General features: G+C 37.5%; 1 protein-coding gene across 5 annotated transcripts in view; it reads left to right on the top strand.

The window, feature by feature from the left end:
* The window catches only part of Peak1 (pseudopodium enriched atypical kinase 1), a 209360-nt gene that overhangs the window by 127322 nt on the left and 58735 nt on the right, over positions 1-23303 (top strand). For all 5 annotated transcript variants that reach the window (XM_048416724.3, XM_048416726.3, XM_048416723.3 and 2 more), the window contains one exon: positions 20689-20787. The gene's annotated coding sequence lies outside the window, so the exon portion shown is untranslated. The remainder of the gene's footprint in view (positions 1-20688; positions 20788-23303) is intronic.

Here is a 23303-nt window from a genome sequence, read left to right as displayed (position 1 = left end):
TTGGAGACTCATTTAAATGAGTAGTTAAATCCACTAGAGATTCTAAATTTGTAAGGTAGTTTTAATGGTCAAACTGGTGAGCACGTGTGCTCACGCTCTCTTTCTCTCCTCCCTCTCCCTCTATATATACATAAACATATATCAATATGTATATATGTGTGTATATATATAAAATGATAACGTGTGATAAATCATAAATTCTTGTTATCATTTTTCCTTGATTCATCCATTTTCTATACAGTATAGTCTCTTGGCCCTTGTGAAAGTCAATGTCGATGATTTGCATGATTTTGTGTGTGTTTAATGCTTTTATGCTTAAATTTCTTAATGTACCATGTAATAATACTTTGTTAAACATAAGTTTTGGATAGGAATTGCATTGCCTTTATTACTTTTATGAGCTGCTATCTTTTATTGCTAAGGAACCATCAGTAATGATACCAATGAACAGCGAAAATTGTTTTGACATCTTTTACTGCTTCATACTCAACTTCTTTGTTTGGTTTTCCAGTTTATTCATTCCTCTGACCACAGATTGCTGAGACAAACTGGTTTTTAAAACATACATCTTTGTTTAGATCATATAGTTAAGCCATGTCCTTCATATATAGTCTAATAAGTTCACCATCAGTGATTTTTGTTTTGCTGTTAAATGTGCTGCCATTTAGCTGTAGAATCCCTTTCATTATAACATTTAAAAAATGTTGAGAAAACTACTTTTTTCAGCTTTACTTCTAGTCTTTATGATGCAGTCCTTGATGCACATAAATTTGACAGCATGTTTTTTCAAATTACAGTCTTTGAAAATTTGAACAAATTTCCTACAATGAAAGTACCGTATTAATTTCCTTGACAATGTGTCTTCAGTCTATTTCTCATTGAACATTCTTTGTAGTGATATTTCATCTGTATTTTAATAAGTAAAGCTTGCTTGAAGTTCAGAGAATAAAACAGCTACACTGATCAGCCCTGCAGACCAGACTGTGGTGACATACACTGTTATCCCAGTAGCCACACTAGTTTGCCATAAAAACCAGGTTGTACTGGTTCATCCCTAGAGAGAAATGTAAGACCGGAGAAGACAGCTCTTACACACAGTCTCATTCTGAGATTCCTGGAGGCAGGATCACCATTTCGAACTGAAGTAGGGATAAGAGCCAGTTTTGCTTTTCTGACCTTCAAGTTGAACCCCAATTTCTGTCTCTGAGTTTTTATTAATCGTGCTACATTTCTTCCTTCCCCCATAATTTTTTTTTTGCAGTATCAGGGAAGTCATGCTAGAATCAAAAATACAATGATTTGTAAGTGACTATTGTGAAAACTAATTGACAGGAAATAGCAAATGTTGGGACCCTTCACATAGCTTCCAGGGTAGCCACGGCAGGCCTGATACTTATTATGTAGTCCAGGCTGACCTTGACCTACTAAGAGCTCGATTACAAGAATGTATCATTACCCCAAGGTGGGGTTAAGATATTTTCTATACGATGCATATTTTCTTATGATATAAGAATAACAGTATTCTTATAATACTGGATAACAGTTTTAATAATTATTAGTTGTGAAGATCTATGAACTCAAATACATAATTTTAAAAATGTTTGAAACGAGATTTTATTTCCATATTACAGATAAACAGATTAGGCAAGTAGTCAATAAGGTTGTGTTATTATAGCAAGGACAAAACTTGAATAATAAAAAAAATTATGAATACAACTAGAGAAATTCTGTTTTATATTTTAATAAGTTTTAAAATGGATTGAGCATTCATGCTTTGGAGAACATGCGATAACATTAAGGTCTGTGAACTAACAGATCAAAAACATGTTAGAGCTATCATACCATGTATAATCTGTTCAGCCATTGAGCCCTACCTTTGTTCCATATAAACAGCCCTACACAATATTTAAATGGGAAAAACGCTGGCTTGATCTTTCATAATACTCACTGAGGGTAGAAAAGGCAAAAGATAACCCATCTCTGACATGAACTGTTTAAATTTTGGTGTCTAGCCAAGCCATTCCACATTCTTGTGTTTCTTTCTTATTACTAAAATAAAGAAGCCAGGCTATAGTGGTTTGCCTTCTTACTTTAAGCTTTGTTATGTTTGGTCATCAGAGTGTTTTGGTTTTGTCACAGGTAGGGGAAGGCACAGCAGCACAGTTGGCTCCAGCTTGAAGAACCCCTCACCTATAGAGACTTCCACTTAGGTCTACAGTGATTACTATCTTGACCGTATCACATGCAGAATCTCAGAGCCAGCCATTGTGAAGCAAAGTTGAAATTTGTTGAGTTAAAGTCAGTTAGTGTGCTCCCAAGTGGGCTTCTCAGGAGTCATGTGTGTGTATGTGATTTTGTGGTTTTGAAATTACACTGCTCACAGTGCGTAATTTATAACTAGATTAAAACAGTAAAGCCAGGTTTTAGATTTCGGAGAAAGTACAAGCTGGTATACTTTTTTCTCTTGCCTTAAAGAATTTTCTTTTGTAGATGAAATTGAGGGTGATTCATGTGTAGGGATGAGAGAGGGTGCTAGTAAGGTTAAACTCAGAGGTCACATGCTGTGTGTCTTTAAGCAACATTCATTAACTGTTTTAACAATCTTTGAGCTAGCTCTCAGAAGAGGAAGCTAGCTCTCAATGCAGACAATTTTCACAGATCTCACTTTGTCAATTATGTCAAAACAGTTGACTTTTCAGCCAGCAGGAAATTCAAACAAGACCCTAGGCATCGGGGGGCTCCTTTTCCTTCTCCTGTCCCATAATTACACGTGTCTTTCCATCTTGCCACAGTTTTTCACCTTTTCCTGGAAGATAAAGACATAATCTAAGGCTAGAATCAATGCAAAATTATGGCATAATAGACTGACAAGAATTTGAAAACAATTACACACATAGTGCTTTTTTTCTTTGGAACATTAAGATCTGAAAGAACTTTAATCTTATAGTCTAAGAGGCCCAACCACTGACTTCTAGTTCAATCTGCTATCCATAACTTAAATGATAGATATATTTCTCCTTGTGTGAAAATAAGTTGAATGTAGCTTTTGAAAAATAATTGCATTATGTCTACCATGGTATAACATAAGAAATATGTATAAGGATAATTTCTACTTTATACCTTATTCAGTGCCTCTCAAATTACCATTGGGAAACCTTATTTGCTCTATGAGGAAGTGAGGAGAGATATCAACAACTGACTGAGGAACCAATAGGCGGAGTGAGTGTCAAAGCTGAGATTGAGCTCTGTACATTATTAGTTTCTTAATGCTACCTTAACAAATTGCCACAGATGTAGTGGTTTAGTGCAAGATAAGCCTGTTATCTTGTAGTCATAGGTTCAGAAATCTGAATCAAGGCTAGTGGATTGTATTCTTCTGGTGGCTCTAAGGAAGAAGAGTCTTTAGACAGTCATACGTTTATATGCTCTGGCTTTAGGGTATGAACATCTCTGAGAGGGCTGTTGTTCCACCTATCATGCTGAATGGAAGGAAAAATTAAACAAAATACTGTGTTTTTATTCTTTTACCGTATTATAAAAGAATGAGTGATTAAGAATGTTTGACTTTGCCAGAATTTCAAGGTAGTTGGCTGAAGGGGATATTTTAGGTCCCAGAAAGCTTCTAGTGGATCATAATTCTGTAACATTTTTATCAGTGTTAGACATTTGATACTAATATAGGTATATTGCCTGTGTGTCTCCAGATAATCAAACTTGAATTCAACTCAAATTAGACTTGAGTCAGTGCCCTCACCATCTGTTAGCTTATTTAATAGATTTTGTTATGAAAGATGTCTTTTCCTGAAGGGTAAAAAAATATGCTCAGGACAAAACACATATAATGTCTGAACTTTGAATGGGTATTTTGAAAATCCTCTATACTCAGTAGATTAAGGTATATTAAAATCTTGGCCTTTTTTTCTATCTTGTAAGTCATAAGCAAGTTTTAATGTCACATTAAAAAGATGTTTAAGTGTGATGATTTGTGTGCTTTGTGTCTCTGTATAAAGTTGTAATGCTGTCTATCCAGCATTTTTGACAGCGTAAAGGAAGACTGTGGAACCATGAGTATGACAATAACACAAGCATCTAGGACTGCCCAGGATAGGAACAATAGAGAATCGCCGTGAACGGGCTGCCCATGCATGCTTAAGCATTGCCGGGGCATAGATGATGATGATGACAAAATAGTAATGCAGAAGGTCAAAGACGTGTAAAATACAATAGATTTTTATGCCATTCCTTCTTATTTTGACCAGTTTTTCCACAATCAAAGTTTTTGATCTTAACCAAACTGAGTTATTTTAATAGACTAAGTTTTAACTATTTCAAAGTTCAACATTTTTGATATTTTGTTTTAAGTAGGTGTTCGTTTTTTTTCTTTTTTACTGATTGATAATTCCATACAAGTATGTCATGTGTGTCTACTGGTACAAAGGTAGCCTCTCAGAGACTACATCCCTGAAGGAAAAAAATTCTCCTCTCCCAGCAGGACTTCAATCGCCAATAACTCTTCTGCTGAGGGCAGGAGTTCCTCCCCGCTTCATGCTGTGGTTTTGTAGAAGTATGTATCTTCTACTGGTCTTGTACGGGCAATCATGGCTGCTGTCATTCCATTTGTACAACTGCTGTGCTGTAGCCAGGGTGCAGTTTGTAGTCATTCATTTCCTCTGGTTTTTACAATATTTCATCTTTCTTGATCCCTGAACCTTGGGAGGAAGTGTGTGATACAGATGCAAAAACTTTCTTAGAACAGCTTTCAGTTTATTGCAAAGTTGAAGATGTAGAGATTTTTTTTTTTGTATGCCACCAAACCTCCTTGACACACACGTATTGTCTTCGGTATAATTAACATTCTACACACTAGCGTTTGTGGTACGTTTATTTGACAGTGAATCAGCATTGTTATCACCCAGTTTAGAGTTTATTCTTTATTATAGATGCTAAGGATTTTAATAAATGTGTAATGAAATTTAGTAACCATCATAGTATTATATAGAATAGTTTCAATGCTCTAAAACTAACTTGCACTCTGCCTTTCTATTCTCACTGATCCTTTTATTTTCTCCATAATTTTGTGTATTCTATAATGTCATAGAGTTGGAATCACTAGTTAGTGGCCCTGTAAGATTGGCTTCTTTGCTTCATATATACACATCTAAAGTTCCTCCATGTCTTTTCTTGGCTCGGTTGTTCAGTTGCATTTGTCACTAATATTATATTACATGGATACTGTGATTTGAATGTGGTTGTTTCTGCCAAGGCCCATGTTGAAAACTGGTTGCCAGCGTTGGTATCCAGGAGTGGTATCTTTAAGAGGGATTAATGTTATTTTTCTGAAAGTGGATTAGCTCTCAAGAATGTTGTTAGGTGTGAGGCAGCTCCTTTGTTCTGAATAGATCTGCTTGAAGCTCTTTCACACAGTTCTATTGTGGTAACTGCTGTGTTATGAAGTAGTGTGGAGCTCTCCCAGATGTAGCCCCTGATCCTGAACTTCTGTTTCCTGAACTTGGAGTTGGATAGACAAACTTCTTATATACATCTATTAATTACCCAGTTTGGGGTATTTCATTGTAGAATATGAACTTAGAAAACAGGAGTAGCAAATATATATATATATATATATATATATATATATATATATATATATATATATATATCCACCATATTTTTTTATGTGTGGGCCCTTTAAACCTGAGTTTTCAACTCCATTGGGTAAATATCAAGGAGTTACAAGCTATATGATAAGATTATGTTTCTTTTCTTTTGTTAGTCTGTCTTTCAAAGTGACCACCATTCCTGTTGTTTCCCATCCTTGCCTAGTGTTTGGTTTTGTTAAAATGTTTGGCATTAATTAGCCAGTTTGATAAGTGTGTGGGGCTATCTTAGTGTTTTGCCCTAAACAATATAGCACTTCCATGTGCTTGCTTATCCTCTGTGTATCTTCTTACCTCTTCATAACCCTTGCTCATTTTTAAATTGGATTATGTGTGTGTGTTTTTTTATTATTGTTGAGAGGTAAGAGTTCCTTTTGAACTTTGGCTAATAGCCCTTTTTCATGTGTCTTTTGCAAATATTTTCTACCAGTATGTGACTTATATTTTAATTCTCTTTATGATATTTCTCTCTGAGCAGTAGTCTTTGGTTTACTAAGACCCGTTTATCAGGTCTTTCTCATGGCTCATGCTTTTGGTGTCATATCTAAGTCATCATTAAGTCCTGGGCTAATTGGATTTTTTCTGTTATTGTCTAGATGTTTGAATAGTTTTGCATTTTTATGTTCAGATCTGTTCTCCTTTAGAGTTAATCTTTGTGAGGGTTATATAGTTTGTGTCAAGATTGTTTTTTTTTGACATGAGACTGTACAGTTATTCCAGCAACATTTGTTGAAGAATATACTTTTTCCAGTGTATTGCCTTTGCTTCTTTGTCAATGATGAGTTGGCTGTATTTGTGTTGTTCTGTTTCTGGACCCTGTGTTTATCTATCTATCTGCTTGTTCTATTGCCCCAGCTACATCACCTTGACTGTGGTGCCTTTATAGCAAGTTTTGTGGTGGTGTTTTAAGTTTTAATCAAGTTTAGTTTTTAAGGTGTTTTTTTTTTAAGTGTGAGTTTTGCCTGCATGTACATCTGTTTCTCACATACACACCTGGTGCCTGTGAAAACCAGAGGAGGACTTCATATTCCCTGGAACTGGAGTTACACGTAGCTGTGAACTACCATGGACTGCTAGGAACCAAGCTGAACAAGAAGTGCTCTTAACTGCTGGGCCATTTCCCCAGACCTTGTTGGAAGTTTTGATGTCTGATAATGTCAGTCTTGTAAGTTGGTTTTTCAGAATTGTGTGTGTTCCTGATTTAGTTCCAGAGAGTATGCTATGTAGTGTGATAATACTTCCCTGAGCTATGCTTTTACCACATATCTAGGGATAGATAGAAACAGGTTTTTGTTTTTTTTTTTCCCTAATGCTATAAATAAGACCAGGGTGAAGCTCATTCCTGGCAAGCAGTCACTCTACCACTGAACTATATTTGCTTGGCCCCAAGAAAGGTGATTTAAAATTTTTTTTACAGCTACTGTTTCCCAGATTTTTATCAACTCCATATGTTAAATATTCTAAAAACTACTACTCAAAGTGTGTATGGTCTGTTACCCCAGACCTACTGAATCAGAATCTGCATTTTACAAGATACTCAGGTATTTAGATTTAATAAAGTTTCAAAAGCCTTTTACTAAAAGAGCACAAGTTTTCCATGAACCTGCTGTGGTGCCTTTACCTTAGACATCTCGCAATTTAAGAACCGTGTACAACCGTCGAAAGAAGATTCTTCTTTGTTTTGTGTGTCTGCTTGTTTTAGAACTACTCTTTAGACAGTTGGAGGAGCAGTGATAAAGAACAAAGAGCATGCTCAGTGGCAGCTCAAATTGCCAAGCCGTCGTCCATGCCAGAAAAATTTTCTGGTAGGGTTCACTTTATTTCATGTCAGTCTCTGGGTATTGAATGATTCCATTCTCGTTTCTTTTTGTACTTTTCCATTTTTACCAACTTTAGGTGATTATTATAAATAGAGTCATACAACGTGCCTCTGGCAAGGCACATTTTACAGATGCCACTTTTGTATAAAGCGTGGGGTTTAGAGCCACACAGGCCAGGGTTCTCATTAGCTCCTGTCTCCTGATTTTATGCCCCTGGGTCTCATTTCTCTCATCTGTAAATTAGACAAATGATCCCGGGCTGTTAAAAGGATAGTTAGCGTTGTTTTCAGCATAGTGACTGTATTATCTCAGTGTTATTTCCTTTTCCCTTCCTGAAAGTCCAGTTACAATGCCCTTTCTTTGCAAGTATGTACAATGTAGTTACAATGTTCTTCCCAAGTATGTTCTTAGCAGCTGTGTAGTTGCTAACAATGTATCAAGTTTAAGCAACTCAAGATTATTGTTGCAAGTTTCAGGGAACGGATTCCTCTCTTTTTTTTTTAAGGCAAATAATTTTTTTTTAAATTCTTTTAGTTGGGGAAAAGCTTCCTCCTGTAGTAGGTGGGAACAAATGCAGAGACTGCAGAGATGAGAGACCTGGTAACACTCAGTCCTGACTTGGATGTCTCTATCAAATCCCTCCTCTCAGAGCTCAGAGAACCCTGTGGAATAGGAGACAGAAAGAATGTAAGAACCAATGAGAATAGAGGACACCAAGAAATAAAAGCCTTCTAAACACAGCCGGACTGACAAACAACTAAACTCACAGATTGTGACAACATGGGCAGGGCCTGCACAGGTCTGTATCGGATAGTATCCAGATGCTGAGAGAAGCAGACACAAGTCCACATCCCTAGCCCAGAAGCTGTCTCCACTTGGTGCCACTAGTAAATGAAAAACCAGCTCTCTCCAGTAGAGTCTCACCAGGAATACAAACTGCTCTTAAGGGCAGGCCCTATGCCCAGCAGTAGATGCCAACACAAAACCAACTCAATGGCATCTTTAGAGGTTCTTTGCCTCATAGTGCTTTGTCAGGGCTTTTTTTGTTTGTTTTAAACCTTACAGATCAGGGTGTGTGTGTGTGTGTGTTGGCTTCTAGTTTCTTGTATTTATGAGATTCCTATGTGTATGAACATGTGTGTCTCTGTATCTATATATGTTTCTAGTACTTTTTCTTTGGCTCTTTTGCTTTTGTTTTATTATATTATTATTATTTAGATGTCTTCTGTTTTCTAACAAGAGACAAATAGAATGTAGATTTGGTTGGGAGGGGAGGTTAGGGAGGACCTCAGGAGTTGGGGGAGAGTAAACCATAATGCATATTGTATGAAAATAATCTTTCCAATAAAAGAAAAATAGAAGGGGAAGAAAGGAAAAGAGAACCAATTTATTTGTGCTACCTTTCAAATCTTTTAGTCTCCATGTTGCTTTATGTCATACCTTTCTCCCCTACTGTAGTCCCTTTATTCTTGCCAAATAGCCCTCTTCTGCGTTCAGGTCTCTTCTTGTGGTGGAGTCTGCCTATGAGAGATAGATTAATCCTTTTCTGTTGCTGTGATACTGCACCATGGCCAAGGCAGACTAAGGAAATGAGTTTATCTGGGCTTATGTTTCCACGGGGGTTAGAGTCAATGTTGGTGGGGAAGTGTGGCAACAAACAGCAGGCAGAACTGGAGCAGCAAGCATGAAGCAAAGAGAGAACAAACTCGATGTGGCTCGAGGATTGAAACTCTCAAAATATATCTCAGAGATATACTTCTGTCAGCAGGGCCACACCTCCTAATCATCCCCCAAATAGCTGCACCAGCTGGGGACTATGTTCAACCATCTGAGCGTCCTAGAGACGTTCTCATCCAAACCACAATTCTTCCCCTCCCTTAACCTCATGATCTCTGGGTCAAAGGACAAATTCTTAAAAGAGGTTTCATCACTGTGTATCACACTTTAAGGTCTATATAGTAGCTTCAAATTTTATTACATAAACTGATAAGCTTTATTTCTTAATTCTATTGCTTCTCTATTTCCAAATAGCAGTCTTTTTTCTTCCCCATGAAGAAATATCAGTCCTATTCTTTTTTTTAGGTTGAAAGTACTGCAAGAGGTGTAACATATTCTGAATATTGTCTTTTCATTATTTTATTGTATCATCAGAGAAAAGTTAATTCAGTGTCCATTTTTATCTTAATATATTCATGGCCTCTTTCCAAGGAATTTCAGGCACCTTGGAAGTAGCCTGACATTTAGCCAAAGGCATGAATGACTAATTTAGAGTTGCTTTAAAAGACAGAAGCAGGCGTTGAATCTCCAACCACAACTATGCTAAATGTCACACTTAGACCACACTGGTTCCCCATGTGCATCTGATTCATCTGCTTTTTGTCAGAGTTGGTATTTATTTTTGACTTCAGTGTTGTTTCAGATCAGACAACGCTTTAATATTAATACAGTCTTCTGGTTGGAGCTGGCTGTGCCCTGAGAGTGGGCAGTGTGCTCGGCAGTCACTCTTCCCGTTCAGTCAGTCATGTCCTCTGTGTTCAGGGGGCATCGTGCTCGCTTGCTAACTCCTTCTTTCCTTCCTTTGAAGATTTATGGAATATTAACCAATTACACTTTTCATAGTTGTGCAATAGATTGTTTACCAGGGTCGTTTGGAAGTTTTCTGGTTCACTTGCGTTGTCATAACTCGTACTTTTCCTTCATCCAATCTGGGGTCTATTTCCCAGCAAGGTTCCTTTTTGTGTTTGAACTAAGATTTATGATTGGTTTTGATATCTCATCTTACTGAGTTTTATCTCAAAATATTAGGTTACTTTTTTCTTAAATATGTTTTCATTTTATTTTGTGTATATGGGAATTTTTACTGTGGTTTGCCTGCATGTATGTTCCTGCACCACCTGCGTATCTGGTGCCTGAAGAGGTCAGAAAGAGTCAACTGTCCTGGGACTGGAGTTGCAATGTGAACCGATGCATGGAGACTAGGGATCAAGACAACGTAATCTCAGTGCTCTCAACTGCTGACCTATCTCTCCAGACCCAGGACATAAGATCCTTACTTTTAAAACCTCCTCGTATGCTGAACAATACCCCCAAATATTTTGCATTTAAATTGTCTAATATGACCAAAACTTTTAAAGCAGTGGGTCTATCAGAAATTATTAAACCGTAGTAATGGAATTTTTAAAGATTATTCAATCATTGCAGAAACCTCATCATGAAAATGTTCGTATCATTTTTACTTTTAATTACATCCAAACTAATTAAATTCTTCTTGAATGTTATATAAGCCCTACCTCTTGATTTTAAGCAAGAGCCCAAGGAAAATAGTAAAAATTACCTTTGCCACTAGGGACTTTTTTTCTGGTCTGTAACTACAAATTTTGTTGTTTCTATTATTGGCTTGCCCTCTCCTAAGGATTCCTTGGGGTAATGCTTTCATTTTAAGCAACAACCATTGCCATACATCATAAACAAGCACCAGAATCTCAAAATTCTGTCTTCTAGGTTTAGTTTAGAAGGCAGTGTCTGTTGTGTTCAACTTTGAAGGTACATTCCTAATTCATAATTTTTATCATTATCCCTAAGTTCTCCAAAGGGATCATATTTAAATTCTTTAGTTAGATTCCTCTTTTGACTTTTCAAGGAGCAAATTTTCTCTTACCATTTCCTTATTTTCTGTCAATGACTAATGTTTGTCATCGATTGTTGTGTGCCAGACGATAGACTTGCCTCAAAAACCTTTTCCATGGTTTTGTCTGTGCCTTGCTGCCTCCTTACTTAGCTTGCTGCTCAGTTTTTGGTATTTTTAGCAGACCAGAAAACATCATCTCCTGTAAAGCTAGGGAGACTTGAACAGTTTTCTATTAGAATATGTTTGAAATGATGGTGACAGAAAGTAATATAAAACAGAAGAGCTAAGAAAACAGAAAACGCAACTTATGGGAATTCTTCCTCTTTCCAAAAGAAATCCTACAAGTATTTTGAGACCTACCAATAGGTTATGCACTTCCTTCCAAAGCAAACAGTACTTGGGGACAACCCACGCATGGCAACCTGTCGTGCAGGATTCCCTTGTACATGTTATTCCGTTAGTTGGTGGTGCTCTAGTTCCCACTACCTGGCAGACAAACTGAGGAGGAAGGGAGCTGAATGAAGAACACTATTTATCTGTCTTTCACTCATTGTCCCTTTAAAAACAACTTTGAGGAGTTTGGAGGAGCTTTCTCTACAGCAGAAAACTTGTAGACCTGGTATTTAGCTGGCTCTTGCTTAAGAAGGTTAAGTAGATTGTAGAGGGATAGCAGGGCTCACGGCTGCTTAGCATGAAATATCGAGTGATCTAGAGGGAAACACAAGTGTGATGGTGTTGCTGCTGCAAATCATCGTGAAAGATACTTGCAAGCTTCCCAGTAAGTCTGCACCTTCCGTGGGCGCACATTTACAGAGTGACTTCCTCAGGATAGAGCATCAGCAACACATGTCTAATAGGTGCATTCATTTTAATATGCTCATTCATTGAATAGTCCTGATTAATTAGTACATGTCACCATCTGGTACTTAGTGAGACTATTCATTTTTTAAATGTTGAAATTGCAGGGAATGGTGCACACCAATTAAAATCCTTTTAACTGGATTGTGTTGGTATAAAGTATACGTGTAGGAGGACTTCATTGGAATTCAGCATGCATCTCAGGGTGCATGCATCAGCCTGAAGTCAATTAGAACAAAGAAAGTCAAGAGAGGGGAAAATGAAGCAAGTGCTGTCCTTTTTATAAATGTGTCTGCTCCTGTGCTAGGCTTTTGCTTGTTTCCCCTCTCACGTCTCTTGGTTGTCCTCCCACTTTCTGTTTATCCTGAGCTCCTCTGTCTCTCACTCTCCATTGTTACCTTCCACATCCTCATCTCTCCAGTCATTCGCACATTAAGACAGGAAGGGGCATGGATGAGTACTTTATGTCAGCGCGATAAAAGTCCCTCTGTCTGTCTGTCTGTCTGTCTGTCTGTCTGTTTCTCTGTCTCTCTCTCTCTGCCTTTGGAGAGATTGTGCATCAGTTACCAAAAAATTCTGTCTAACTTTTGTTGAGTTTGAGATCTTTAATATTAAAACATTTTAATTAGAATAATCACTTAGTGCTGCTGTGACCTGATTTTTATACAAAATGCAATTTGGAGTACTTTTTCTCCTATTTTTAAAAGTCATTCTAATGTGTTTATTTTATAACCTAATAAATGTAAATAATAAAACCATTTGTATGAAAATGTTTCCAAAACACATTCTCACTTTTCATATTTTGTTTCCTGTTAAGCATAGCATACAGAAAATAATTTAACATTTTTGCTGCCCTGCTATGGTTAGTGTCCACACCCAACACAATGCTATTCTAAAATACCGTAATGCCGTTAAGAGACATAGGACAGTTTACCCTGTACTGAAATGCTTTTGAAGTCTCAAGCTTGCTTTTTTGTTTTTTTTTCCTCCCCGTCTGCTTATCGGTAGTCCCTTGTCATTGTGTGAATACTTCTGTCTTCAGTAAAACCAGATAGCGACACACCACTTACTTGTCTATTTAAGAACTGAACAGTGCCATCACTAAGTGAGAAATGTCTCTTGCCTTCAAATGCCTAAAATAATGAGGGAAGGAAGTATACAAATAGCCTTGAATGGCATGTGATAGGGATCTAGGGAAAGGAACAGTTAATTCTAAGAGGAAGATGAGCCACTTCATGGGGGCGTTCACTTTGCCTGGGTCTGTAGAGCTTTGAGCAGGTGTTACATGAGTGGGAGGATGCTTTAAGAAGTATCGGGAGCATTCATTACATTTTATTCTGTGGAATTCAAGCGTATTGTATAGACAGCTGAGACCTCCGTATGGTTTTATGGAGAAATAAGGTACTAAAGAGCTATTTTAGAGAAATTAAGAAACAGCAACATATCATCTCAGAAGTCTATTCAAAAAGCAAGTCTGGGACGCATGTGACTTGCAGGAGGTGGGGGAAAGGAAGAGGATAGATTCAAGAACTAAGATTTGGCCATTGATTGAATATTACACGAGAGGGACCAGAGTTGACCAAGCCTGAAAGCCTTCCAGTATGTGAAACTGCCAAGGACTGTGTGCACTGTGGAGGGAAGCTCATCAGCTGTCTGAGGAGACAGGTCTGTAGGTAACTGGACACTGGCGTCCAGCGCTTCAGAAGACAGAAGCAAGAGGTATAGGCTATGGGACTATTGCACCCTTAGGTATTTGCAAATGGACACAATCACAGAAAAGATAACTAGAATCCTTCCCCTTTCTTTTTTATTTCAGTGCTAGGAATCAAACCTGACACATCACACTTATTTAGTTAGGTAATCAATCACTTTACCACTGAGCCACATCCTTATTTGTCTTTATTTTGCATGTGATGCATGCATATATAATATACATGTGTGCCCGTAAGGGGTACAATCTTTGTGGAGATCAAAGGTTGACTTTGGGTACCTGATAACTATTTCCATATCAAAAGTGCTTATTATACATGAGAAATGGTTATAATTATCTCTAATTAATAAAAGATTCTGATTTCAACTTCTTTTTGCCTTAAGTTTATTTGAATAATTTCAAAATTGTATTTAACCCAAATTTACATTTATATAATGTTTAGTATAGATTGTAAATTTTAGAAAAGATTTAAAAGTACTCATATCCCCAAACAACCTATTCATTATGTGACATTCATCTCTCTTTTATTTGTTTGTTTTGTTTTATTTTGTTTTGAGACAGAGTTCCTTTGGGTAGCTGGTGTTAGCTTGATTATCCACAACTTCATGTGTCTCCTGGGAACTCATCCTGGGATTTGACCTAGAAGGACTTTAGTGTCATCGTTATCCCTTCTTCCCCAGTACCCCATTGGCTGATAAATCCTAACTACTTAGCCTCTCATCAGTCCCACTGCCTCTGCGTTAGTTCAGGCTTGTTAGAGATGTGCTAGCCATATTGCTTCTTACCAGCCATGTTTATTTTGCATTCCTGCCCTCATTCTTACAGCACACAGAATTGCATCCCACCATTGCTCAGAAACCCTTCCTGATATACTCTGATGGCATCTTTTGAAATTGATGCACAAGTCTGAAAATGGGTTGTTAAATTTGTTTTGATTTTTGTTTGGTTTTTCATTTGGGTTTTCTTTTTGGAAGGCAGTTGCAAATAATTTGGAATAAATATTCTGTATAGAAGCAATAAATAGAAAATACATTTATAAGTCAGTTGAAACTCTAATCCATGCAGGGTCACGGAAGCCTAGCAGTAGAGTTAGAACTTAGCAGTATTTCTGGAGAAGTAGCTTCCCAAATGCCCAGTTTTTAAGTCAAAATGGGGTATGGGTACACTTAGATGGGGGTTGTAATAGATTACTGTCCTTTGTATATCTGCTGGATACAGATTTAATAATAGGAAATAGCTAATGTTTACCAGTCAGCCAAAGAGTTAAGCATTTTGTTATTTTATTCCATTTTCATAAAACCTGTCAAATAGTCACATCCTTTTATAGATGCTTAGCAAATTAATAATGTGAATAAAACCACAGGAGGAATACTTATCTAAAATAAAATAGTATTGTTTTTAAGGCACTGCTTTTTAAATTTTGGTAATTTATAAATCTTTTTGAGTTAAAAAATTAGTAACTATAGTTTTCAGCATTGATATACATTGTAAAATTTTACTTAAATACAAACATGGAATTTTATATGAATATATATGAATTCTATATTTATATTTTTCTTTTAATTATTAACCAGACAGATTAAAGTTACATACAAGAAGCATGATGAAATATAAATTAATATAATATGGTAGATAATGCTTTATTAAAAATAAATTGTTAATCATACTGAATATAAACTGCCTGCTACCTCAGTTTTCTTTGTAGTTTTCATTAACACTGGCTTACTTAATTTTTCTTTGAGACAGGGTCTCATGTAGGCCATTCTGGCCTCCAATTCACAATGTAGTTAAGAGTAATCCTAAATTTCTGATTCTACTGCCTCTATCTCCCACGTGTTAGAATTATGGCTATCATAGCGCCATGCCCAGCTTGGTCCTCTTATGCCATATTTCTTTCTTTCCTTTTTTCAAGACTTATTTTTATTTATGTGTTTATGTCTGTGTAAGCATGTGTAATGCAAGGTGTTCTTGAAGGCCAGGTGAAGTTATAAGCAGTTGAAAGCTGCCCTTCCGTGCTGAGAACCAAACTCAGATCCTCTTAAAGAGCAGCAAGTGCTCTTAACAACTGAGCCATCTCTCCAGTCCCTTCCTAACATACTAAAAATCCAACATTGGCACAATAAATACTGATTATATCACGATGTCATTTTTGTCTTCACTTGGAACTGATAAGTCATTTACGTAAGAACTGAACCTATTTCTCCCTTTCTTATTTCTTATAATAGTAGTGTGCTAGGTGCCAGCTCAGATTATAACCACAAATGTACACACAGATCTAGAAATAATGTTTATATCCTTTGTAGTTGTAAGTGGCAATTGTAATGGCCCAGCATTTATGCCAATGTATGTATAGTGCATGTGTGGATATGCTCGTGAGTATTGAGGCCAGTGTGCTCTTTGGTGTGCCTATGGAGGTCAGAAGTTGACGTAGGTGTGACACCCTATTGTTCTCCATCGTGTGTGTGTGTGTGTGTGTGTGTGTGTGTGTGTGTGTGTTTAGATAGAGTTTCTCACTGAACCTGGAGCTCATTGTTTCAGCTAGGCGGACTAGCCAGCAAATTCCAGCCACCAAACCTATTCAAACAGTGCTGAGGTCACATGCACAAACTGCTACACCAGTATCTTATGTGGGTGCCGAAGATCTGAACCCAGGCTCACAATGTACAGCAAGCACTTTATCCTCTGAGCCATCCCCCAAGTTCCTGTGTTAACTTACACAGATTTTGCTTTTAAATCAATCAATACTAACCTATTTTGAGAATCACAGGCCCTTGAACACCCTGGGTCCCAGTTTAGGAAGTACTCTTTCGGTGCATTTTAAAACTTGTTGCAGGCAGTATTTTCTTGAAATAATAAATCTGTATTTCTCAAAGTACTGTGTAGTTCAGACTTTGATTAATTTAGCATTTTCTTCTTTAAAAGTTTAAATGTTTTATAGAACATATTGTTTACTCTTTTTGTAGCTGAAAAAAATTTTAGTTTAGTTGGAAATATAATACCACCTACCAAAGTACAAGTCACACTAGATAATGAAGTTTTCAGAAATGGTTATGTTGCTAAAATCATAGAAGTGGGATTTCTTTTTGTAGAATAATTGACTTTTTTTCTTCCCAATTTCCTTTTCCCTTTGCTTATTTTTCTTCCTTTTAAATATTCGTCATCTCTCTTCTCCTTATTCCTTTTCTTGTAATTTACACACAACCTGTCTTCTCTGTCAATGAGACTCCCTAATGTAATGCTCTGCCCAGCTTTCTCTGCTGGGACAGCAATGGGAGCTGAATCGAGCCATTTGAACCATTTGTGCATGCATAGCTCGCATTCACCCATGCTGCCTCTGCTCTGCTAACTCTGTGTGACCTTGGGCAAATCCCAGTTCCTTCATTCAAAAAGTAGGACAAATAATATGCTCATCACAAGGTATCTGAAAATTATGACTCTTTGTGGGCACAGTGACTCTATGTCTGTTACTTGCTAGAATTTTTTCAGCATGTTCTTACTTAGGGTCTAGTTTTTTCTAAGTAGTTCATTAGTGCAAATAAGAAAAGTCCTGTCTTCTCAGCACTTATATATTTATATTATGGTATAATATAATAATATTTAAGGAGTCAGTAAAAACTCATCACAGAGGTGACATCAAACAAGATCATGAAGGGTAAATAGTCTTGGCAAACGGAACAGTTTTAGGGGTCATTCTGATCTAACCAGAAGGAACAATTCATGAACAAAATAAAATATGGAGCCCTTGGTTATTATTAGATAACATTTTAACTTCTCTGATAAATGATCTAAGAAAAGGTTTGATGAAAGTTTAGAGAACATTTTGATACTTTAATATTAAAACTAGTTGATATCAAATTATAAATAGGAGTAATACTAAACATATTTGACTGGTTTGTCAAAGAGAAACTTTGATGTTGAGCTGGAACCTAGCTGCATTGCTGTGTTGTGCTGCGTTTGCTGTTCCTCACTTCTTACCTGGGATGACTATGTTGTGGTGAGACCAGCACACTACTGTGGGTCTCACTTCTTACCTGGGTGACTACCTTGGTGAGACCAACACACTCTAGTGGGAGTGACTACCTTGTGGTGAGACCAACACACTCTAGTGGGAGTGACTACCTTGTGGTGAGACCAGCATATTGCTGTGGTTCTCATTTCTTATCTGGGATGACTACCTTGTGGTGAGACCAGCACACTGCTGTGGTTCTCATTTCTTATCTGGGATGACTACCTTGTGGTGAGACCAGCACCCTGCTGTGGGTCTCACTTCTTACCTGGGGTGACTACCTTGGTGAGACCAGCACACTGTAGTGGGGGTTACTACCTTGTGATGATACCAGCACCCTGCTGTGGTTAGAGCAGCTGGGGGTGGATGGGCTGCTTCTGTCTTGTAATAGGCCCTTAAGATATACAAATTAAGCATGTTTTACTTTGATCTCTTCTTTAGGTAAGACAATTTGGTGTCTTAAGAGCTTGCCTATTCTTGTGGTGGCCGGGAACTGTGATGATGATGATGATGATGATGATGATGTAGTTGTTGTTATTGTTATTACATCATCATCATCATCAGGTCAGGTCTCAAGTTAAGGTCCTTCTCATAGAATTTCTATTTGTGTTCCACACTGAAGCTGTCTTTTACCTCCTGCAATCTTCTTCCTGCAGCTTTACTCCCACTTCCTCTCCCTCCCTTTCAGTCATATACCAAAGGTTTCTGCCCCTGGTAGAATGTCTGACAGCAGTTTTCAGTGTGGAAGAAGGAAAGGTTGGGAACAATGGCGTGCGATGCTTGTCACATTTTCCTTTCCTTTTTATATATAAGTGAATCACATATCCCATTACGTATCCTAATGAGAACCTTGCTTTATAAATTTTACCCTGGAATCCTAGAAACTGACTTCTGTGAGCTGAGTGTGGCCTAGCTCCTGTGTATGGCAGTGGTGAGGATTCATGTCTTTGCCACCATGGAAATGTGACAGATTTTAGAGAGAGAGCTCGTGCCTTCAGGAGCTGCAGGATTGAGGACAGAGTTTAGCTGTCTATTCCCCATGTTCCTTTAGTATTAATAGATTTCCTTTGTTACCTTTAAAGGATGTGATGTGTATGGTGTTTAATAGACCACCTACACAGTCCCTTTTTAAGGACAAGAATTGTGTCCTTCTTGAGGTGCTTGGTCTTGATGCTGGCAGTTTAATCCAAGATTGAAATCCAGCATGAATTTGGTTGGTTTTTATCAAATCTACTTGAAACAGTTGGACAAGAAGCAAACTAATTATAGTCATTGTGGAGCAGCAGAGAGCATAAAGCAATAGGAGGTTCTTAAAAGGCCGTCGTGATTCAAAGTGAAATCAGCCACTCGTGAATAGCTTTATCTTGTAGCTGGGAGGATTTCATCCTGAAAATTATGAAACAGAATTCTAGGTCATGAAATCCTAGCTAGCTTCTGGGGGCAGCTTCAGCCATTAAATTCTCCCTATCAACCAGTCCATCTAGAAGATTTGCTTTAGGGTGATAAGAATTGTGTTTAGTTTGAGCCTGTGCCGGTCTTGTGTGCTGTCACAGTCTGTAAGTTCAAGAGTGTATCAGTCCTGTTGAGTCTGGACATTTTTCCTTGGAGTCATCCCAGCACCAGGAAGGAGAAGTGGACACAAGTCCCACCCCTAACCACGGAGCCATTTGTGTAGGTATCTTGGAAGGGAAAGATCATTTTTCTCCAGTGGGGTGTTTTTTTGGGTAAATCACCACACTCCGAGGCAGGTCAACATGAAACAGAGTCCATGGGGTTTGGGATTTTTTGAGAGGGTGTTTTTTGTTTCATTTTGGTGGGGGGGTTGTTTGTTTGTTTGTTTGTTTTGTCTTGTCTTGTCTTACTGAATTTTATTTGATTTTCATTTTTGTTTTATTTTTGGAAAGAATAAGGGAAGGGGGAAAGAGTGGGAAAGAACATAAAGTTGGGTGCATAGGGGTGGGGTGGATTTGGAGGAAAGGGAAACATGATCAAAATACATCGTCATGAAAATTAAATAAAAAGATTGTAAAGAATATCCAAGCATGTGAGCTTTTCTTACCAAACACTGAATTTTAGTGTTCTTTGTCAGACCTGTTCTAGCAAATAAATAGCATTCCCCAGCATGCACTGTTGTGTTTCCTTGTGTACGTGCTTCAAGAGACACTTTTTTGGTATCTCAAACATAACTTTGGTGACTCAAATTTCCTGTTTGGCAAGTGGCATTGTTGAGCGGGAAAAACTGCTAGGTGTTATCGATTGCCCGTTAAGTCATTCCACAAAGGCATTAAAGCCAGAGGATTGTGCTTTGGATGGACCTGCATGTGGTATAACTTCTTTCTCTAAGAGCCGGCATTACGTTAAAATAGTTTTGACAGCATCTTTAACTGAACATCTTTGTCTCCAAACATTATTAGTGTTTAAAATGAAGCCCTCAAAATCCGGATTTTGTGGCTTAGACAGCAGCTCCATCTGGTGCTTGCTGAAGGTGTCTGCTCAGTTCATTTCTTGGTTTTATGGCAGCATAAATACAGATATACATAGAACTTTCAAAGGAATGGCTACTCCAAGATAGTTTTCTAGGGCAGAGAGTGCTGATATGAGTTGTGTTCTTGATGAATCTCATTTGTGAATTTTGTTAATGTGATAGCTGCTAATGAATTCCACAGCCATCTTTTGATTAACTTTTACCCAGAGTAGGAAATTATTTTTCATATTTACTAATCTTGGGGAAAAATAAAACAATGTACTACTTATAAAGAAAATATGTAGTCCCTTATCAAGAATAGGTTAGCTTGGTTGGCAAGATATCAGGCAGGATGTCTTACTCTTGTTATTCAATATCATATGGTGCTAAGTACATAGGACATGTTTAAAACAAAGAAAACTTGGTGACTCATGGGAAATGCCTCAAGTTGCTAATAGAAATTAATTCTGAATAATAGGATTTCTGTTTTTATTCTGGCATTTTGTTGTTCTTGTTTACTTTTTGGTTTTTTTTTAATTCCCAGGAAGTCTTCACTAAACAAAAGGAGGAAAACTAAACTAACGACAACAGAAAAGAAACAGCAATTTTAGGCATATTGTCGGTCATCAAGATGGCTCAGCAGGTAAAGTTGCTTGCTGCTCACCCTGACAGCTTGAATTCAATCCCCAGAACCTTCACAGGTAGGAGGAAAACCGCCTGCAGTTATCTTCTGACCTCCACAGGCATACACACACATCATATAAATACAGTTATAAACAAAACATAGACGGTGTAGTCTTAAGTCTCAGGTCTCTAAGCTGTAAGCTTAGGAGAGTCATTTTCTTTTCTGGTCTTCTGACCCACTGGTTCATCAGGCAAAAGGAATGAAAAGAGGGCTTTGTCAGTTTTAACATTCAAAGATTTTTATTGTACTATTCTTTTTCTTGCCTTTTCTGTTTTCTCTTCTTCTCTGTCTTCCAAAATTATCATTCAACATTATCTACTTTCTCCTATCTTAAAATCAAGAAGTCATTTCTGAATCTCCAACTCTTCCCACCCAAACTTTTCCAAAGAGTTATCCACCATTGTTCTGTCATTTTACTCTCCAGCCCACTGCTGTCTGGATTCCATCCTTACTACTATCTCCATGCTAAGGTGACTGCTGAGTCTCTCCTGTCGTCTAATAGGACACGCGAGTCCTCATTCCCCAGTACCTCTCAGAGCATGTGAAATAGTTGTCTTCTCTCTCCGGCTTCTGCCTCATCGTTACCTTGAATGCAACTTTTAATTGACTTTTTCTGAGAGAAAAGGATAGTCATGTTCTTTTTCCTGGTTCACACGACAAAACCTTAGCCCAGAAAATACCTGAGTTCTAGCAATCCACAAGCAGATGAGAGTGCTCTCCCGTGTTCTAGGTTGGTAAAATCAACAGCCTATTTTGTAGTATGCAGGCTCCCAGAGTCTGCACTGATCATCCTCATACAGAAGTTAGGCCTCTGCAAGTGTTATACTATCTTGGCAAACATTCGTACACATTGTTGGAGCACATAAGCTCCACCTTACCACCTCTTGACTCTTCAGGGCCCAGCTGTTCTCTCTTCCACTTTTCTGTGCCTTCCTTGATGTGGTGCCACACCCTGGACTAGATTCTCATCAAATATTGACATGCCTATAGCAGCGTTTTAAAATGTTCTTGTCTTTCATTCTTCCCTCCAAAGTTCATTTTCTGTCCAGCCCAAACTGTCTTTTGTAGCTCAGATTCATTGAAGTTTAACTTACATATAGTAAAAGTCACCTGTTTTAGTACTTAAGTTTTGTGAGTTCTGACAAATATGTAGTTACATAGTTACCACCATAGAGCATTTGGATTGCTTCCAGGTTTTGTCTGTAAATCTCTATATACTGGTTTTAGTGTAAATAAAAGTTTTCATTGTTTCTAGTAAATACTGAAGAATGAGATTGGTAGGTATCAAGGCAAATTTATGTTTAACTTTACAAGAAACTGCCAAACTGTTTTCCAAAATGCCTGAACCATCCAAGTTCCCATAATTGCTCTACTTGTTTATCCCCCACCCCCACAAACATGCTCACTAATCATTCCACTAAAGTCACAATGGTGCATTATTATGGTTAAAATTTGCATTTCTATATGACAAATGCTATGTAGAGTCACATATTTATAAGCTATAAACTGCCTATATGGAGTTGTGCTTTTTGGTTTTGTTGTTGTTATTTGTTTGTTTGTTTGTTTTCTCCGTGAAAGCCCACCACTCAGCTCCCAAATAAATGCACGGAGATTTATTCTTTCTTATGAATGCCCAGCCTTAGCTTTGTTTATTTTCTAGTCAGTTTTTCTTAACTCAAATTATCCCATCTACCTTTGCCTCTAGGCTTTTTACCTTTTTCTGTTCTTTATGTCTTTATTTCTTACTCCATTGATGGCTTGGTGGCTAGGTGGCTGGTCTCTGGTGTCCTCCTCTCCCTCTCCTTTTTTCACTCTTCCCTATTTGCCTTTTCTCCTTCTATTTATTCTCTGCCTGGCAGCCCTGCCGATCCTTTCTCCTGTCTAGCTATTGGCCATTCCACTCTTCATTAGACCAATCAGGTGTTAGATAGGCAAAGTAGCAGTTTCACAGAGTTAAACAAATGCAGTATAAAAGGATGCAACACATCTTTGCATCATGAAACAAATATTCCACAGCATAAATGAATATAACACATCTTCAAATAGTATTCCACAACACCTATATATAAACATACATCTGTGGCAGTGTGTCTTCTAAAATCCATCTTTTGTTTTCTCTGGATTTGAACTCATACTCCCAAACCCTCTCTGTTTTGAAAGTTTTTTTTTAATTAGATAAAACCTTGTTTTACAAGTGTGTGTATACTGAACCCAGAGCATTGTGGGTGCTAAACAACCATCCTATCATGAGGTACATCTGAATTCAACATTTTTTATTTTGATGGGATACAAGTAATCAGTTCAATTTTTTCATATATTTTGTATTAAATCACTGCACTTTTGTCCAACCTAAGACTAGGATTACTGTACCTTTATACTATAAGTCTTGAAATTAGGAGGTTTGATCCTTCCAACATACTGTAGTTCTATGCTTTTAGAACTACATGCATAGAACTACAGTAGTATTCTAGAAG

This window comes from Myodes glareolus, chromosome 4 (genome assembly GCF_982192425.1).
Source record: "Myodes glareolus chromosome 4, mMyoGla1.1, whole genome shotgun sequence".
In the NCBI taxonomy this organism is placed as follows: domain Eukaryota; kingdom Metazoa; phylum Chordata; class Mammalia; order Rodentia; family Cricetidae; genus Myodes; species Myodes glareolus.
Note: the sequence above shows the minus strand (reverse complement) of the source record. Positions and strands in the feature narration are given on the sequence as shown.